The following is a 4871-nucleotide window of genomic DNA, read 5'->3' on the forward strand; positions in this document are numbered from 1 at the left end:
GATTTGTTCTATAAATAAATATATATATATATATACATATAAATATATATGCATGTATTCTTTTTGCTGATGTCAACATTATTGTCCATGAACTCCAAACAATTACATTTATATGGAACTATGTACCTACACATTTCAGAATATGCCTTAGATATTTGCTAGGTTTAAACTGCTTGAGAATTACACCACCAAATGCTGAATTAATGCTATTTGACATAGAAACCAGATGGAGGAGTGGGCAAGGGTTGTGTGTAATGACCCTAGTATATAGGAGACAATTCCATTTTTGGCCAAGATGTACTTTGAATTCTCACTAGGGAATCTTACTCACTCCTGTATCCTCTTGTGCATCTGAACCTTGTCCATCTGTGACTCCCCTTCAGGCCAAGAATCACTTGTGCTTTCTATCCTAACAAAAAAGCCTCCTAACATATAGATTCTTGGCCGCTCTGGGACATGTTTTCACGTGGAATATGTTCCATGGCAACAGGCTTTCGTTCCTGACTCTACACCTTGACTTAGGAAAAAATAAAGAATGCAGCTGTTCATTGTTCAAGGAGAACTCATTGCCATGATGCCAGATCATATTTAGCATTAAATGTCTTGCAGTGTCTCAGGAGTTTTGCCACACATGATGCCTATCAGTTCGCAAACATGGCCCACGAAGGGACCCATATGGACCACTACTTATTGGCATCAATTCTAAGCTGTGTGTGTAGCCAACTGACAAGAAAAATTTGGGGTAATCAAAATGATTGTCAGGGGTAAAAGCCGTACTGTAAATGAAGACTATTGTAGTAATTTTGAAAGACGTAGATATCTAACAAACAGTAAACCTTCAATATTTAGAAAGCATCTCTAACAAATAACTAGCTTGATATGTGTGACAGTAATGCTGCTATTGTTGCAGTTGTTGTTGTTGATGTTATTTTGCCATAAAGAAAAGCATTGGTCAAATTCTGGGCAGGGAGCTAGCTTGCCCAAGTAGGACTCTAGTGAATACTACATCATGTGTATCCCTTCTGAAACCATCTTATCAGAGAGGAAAACTAGCTGTACTCCCTGATACGGTTCCTCAAATCAAAATTGCTAGATATTTTTAACTCATTCGCATACAAACTGATCATGTCTCAAGTGTAGTATGTTAGACAGATAAGAATGTATTTATATAAAAGAAAAATCACACAGTTTGGGAATTAGCAACCAAACAAAAACAATGACAACAATCAAGTTAGCAATTTGATGTCATCATTGCTATAAAAATCATTTAGCTTATTTTTAAACTTCAAAGTAGAAATTGCACTTTCAATTATACATTTGATTATGCCATTATTTGCTTAGATTTTTCCCACTTACAGTGAGATATAAAGAAATTGGTATCTTCATCATATCACAATGATATATGCCCACCTATGTTTATAGCAGCACAGTTTATAATATCTAAAACTTGGAAACAGCCCATCTGCCCATCAGTTGGAAACTGGACAAAGAAGATGTGGTTTTTCTATAAAATGGAATACTACTCAGCCATAAAGAATGAGAAATTAGATTCATTCATAGGAAAATGGATACATACTGAGCATGTACTCCTAAGTGAAATAAATAAGTCACATTATGTATAAAGACTGAATAGTTTCTCTGATGTGAATAAACTATAATCGTACATAAGATCCTAATGGGATAATTGACAATGTGAAATAGGAAGAAAAGGGCCAAAGGTGTAGCGAAAGTGGGAAGGGTAGGGGAAATGTACTAAGGGAAAGGAAACAAATAGGAGAAAATGAAAAAATGGAAATAAAGTGTTTGTAAATGGGGAGGGGAGGAGGGGGTGAAGGGTGGGCAGGGACAAGGGGAAAAAATGAGAACCAAGACCTGTCATGTAAAGGTACAAGATCCCAATAATGAATGTAACTGTACTGTATACCTAAAATGTACCAATAAACTCAATGAGGGGAAAAAAGGAAATTGGTATCTTTTCTCTGTGCATAATCTCTGTTGCCTGTTTCCTTCATGAGAAACTACCAGAACCAATTGTTTATTCTTTATTCTGCATTTACTTTAATGCTAATTTTCATGGTCTTGATGATGTCACCCTATGTTGTTTAGGTCGTTACTAGAAATATTTGTTACCAGAGATTGTTTTTCTATTTTGAAAAACACGTACAGGATAGTAATCCCCACAGATCTTAATTATTGGTTCAGATTTGTGGTATGTAATTAAAAAGGACATTAAACCACAGACTTTGGCAGTGAAGAGGGAAGCATGATTAATTTTGATGCAGTAATTGGGAAACACTTTACAGAAGACACATTTGAATCGTGCCTTGCATCATGACTCGGTTCATTCATAGTAAAGAGTGCGTGAGGAAACTGGATAAATTGTGTGTGTGTGTGTGTGTGTGTGTGTGTGTGTGTGTGTGTGTGTGTGATGTGTGGTATCTTGAGACCTTACTGACCACTTAGGAAACACTCCTTCTCCAGGATTAGCTAAATCCTAGAGATAGCAAACAAGTTGTCCAGGAGATTTTCATATACAAAGTAACCAGTCCCAAACCCATCTTACTAACCAATCCCCAACTATCTCGCTTTTCCACCCCTCACACCCTGGGCCACTATCCATCCGCCTTCATCACCCAGTACCGGGTACCCGAAAAGTTGAACAGCCCTCCTCAAAGACCACTGAAATTCTTCAAATCACCCAGTCCGAAACCTGCTTACCCTGACTTTTCTTACCTGCAGAAACTACAATAAAGCCCCTTGCCTGCATATCCCTTGCTCCCTCTGGCTTCTGACTGACCGAGCAGGCCTCTACTCTCTCACCTGCATGATGCGCCATGTCTTCTTATTCTAGGGATCCTTGAGTAACACTTCCAATCGAGACCATCGTGTTCATGTGTGTTTGTCATTCCATACCTGATTGAAACAAACCTCGGGTATATTTTAAAAGAGGAAGAATGTAAGCATAAGGGAAACAAGAAGACATCAAGTTGCATGCTTTGTTCACCGAGTGACTAGAGGGTAGATCTATGACAGGGGAGTAAGCAACAAGTGACAAGAAGTGGTCCAGAAACAACTGGGAAAAATATGGTTGACAAAATAGGGTATATACCGCTTAGTGATTTTACCAAGATATAATTTTCCACACTAGTATAGGGAAGAAAAAGAGAAGAAAATATTTGTGTGCATGTTTAAAAATTAAGTATGAGAAAATACTATGTGTGCTAAACACCGAATCTGAATGTGGGCTCTTGGAGTTTATACTCACTCCATCCTATATTTTTAATAAGCCAGAATGGTTTTAAACAACAAATTTGACTGTGTGGGTCCCCTCAAACACATTTCTGCCAGCTGTCAATTAGGTATAGATTTCTGAACTGTACCACACCCTTCCTTATGTTTCTTATACTGTAACCATACCAAGTAAACTTGGATAGCCAGTTTTCTAAGAAGGGCCCATTATTATGTCAAATCTGCTCCCCACCATGTTCCTAAGTTTGTCCCAACAACACAGACTTCTGGGCTCTTGCTCTAAAATACAAGGCACACTTGTGCCTTGTGCCTTAAACTTTCTTCTCCTTCCCCTTCCTCTCCTCCTCCCTCTCCTCCTCCTTCTAATCCCCCCCTCTCTCCACCGTCTCTCTCTCTCTCTCTCTCTCTCTCTCTCTCTCTCTCTCTTTCTTCCAGAACAAGAGATGGAACTGAAGGCCTTCATCTTGATCTATATCCCTATCTCTTTTTATTTTTAAGATATACACGTACAAATTCTTATGTTTTTTAAAATTTATGACTGTCTCACTAGCACCAGGACACTGGTACATACACAAATATTAATACACTGATGCAATCAATTTTAGACATTTTGTGCACATGAAAATAGGCTGCAAAAACTTAAAATAGAAAGGTGTAGTGATTCTTCATTGTATTTTACCATACGGATTCCTTTAAACAAATGACAATTCCCTGCCTAGCACCACTGGTCTCCTTCCTTCTTATCTGTGTTGGTATTCATGTATATATCTAATGGCGTGTGCTTCAAAATGACACCAAAATGTGCATCCTCCCAACTCAGCAATTAAAAACAATCATATAATTAAGCAAGTGTAGCTTTCTAAAACTGGCTTGAGATAGGATGGGCAATAGAAAACTAGAAGGAACTTTTACTGGGCGATACTAAGTGAAAAGAGTGTGGTACAGAGATAACCACAGAGAATCATTCATTTAACCCAGGGCTTTATTGTGCTTTTACCGAGAGAAATTGTATTCAGAAAAACATACATTTTTATAATAAAGGCAACTTTAATGACTACAGTTTTTTAAGAAATCAAATTGCTTATTAGACAACTGAGTGCAATTTGCTGTTTATCCATTTGTATTCTGATTGGACCAGTAGCTGTAGAATTCAATTGATCCTCCTAAATTGCAACTTCTTGAAATTACTAGCTCTATATTAAAGCTATCAGTAACAGAAAAGAATGGCGAGTTGAATTGCCTTGTTAATGAGAATTGAGCCTTGTGTACAAACAAGAAAGATCTGCTGTTATTCTGTGTTCACATTCAGAATCAAACTAATCTCTTCTACTGGGGTTTGATGTACCAGCATAGGGTTTTCTGACTGTTGACATGTTGGTGTAGAGTTTCTTACTTGTCTTATACCAGTAAATTCTCTAAGTTTCAAGTACATGTGCTCAAATTTCCAATATCATGTAGGGTGGAAAAAAAAAAACCCACAAATGCTAGCCACCAAAATCTCATCCACTCTCTTTCATTAATCTATATGGCCAGTCTTTCAGTAGCAAGAAAACCTGGAAAAACAATGTAGCATAATTTGAAGTTCTTCAAATTTAATGGAATTTTTTAATGATGAGTCTCGT

This window comes from Fukomys damarensis, unplaced genomic scaffold (genome assembly GCF_012274545.1).
Source record: "Fukomys damarensis isolate Sample0158 unplaced genomic scaffold, DMR_v1.0_HiC HiC_scaffold_39, whole genome shotgun sequence".
NCBI classification, from domain to species: domain Eukaryota; kingdom Metazoa; phylum Chordata; class Mammalia; order Rodentia; family Bathyergidae; genus Fukomys; species Fukomys damarensis.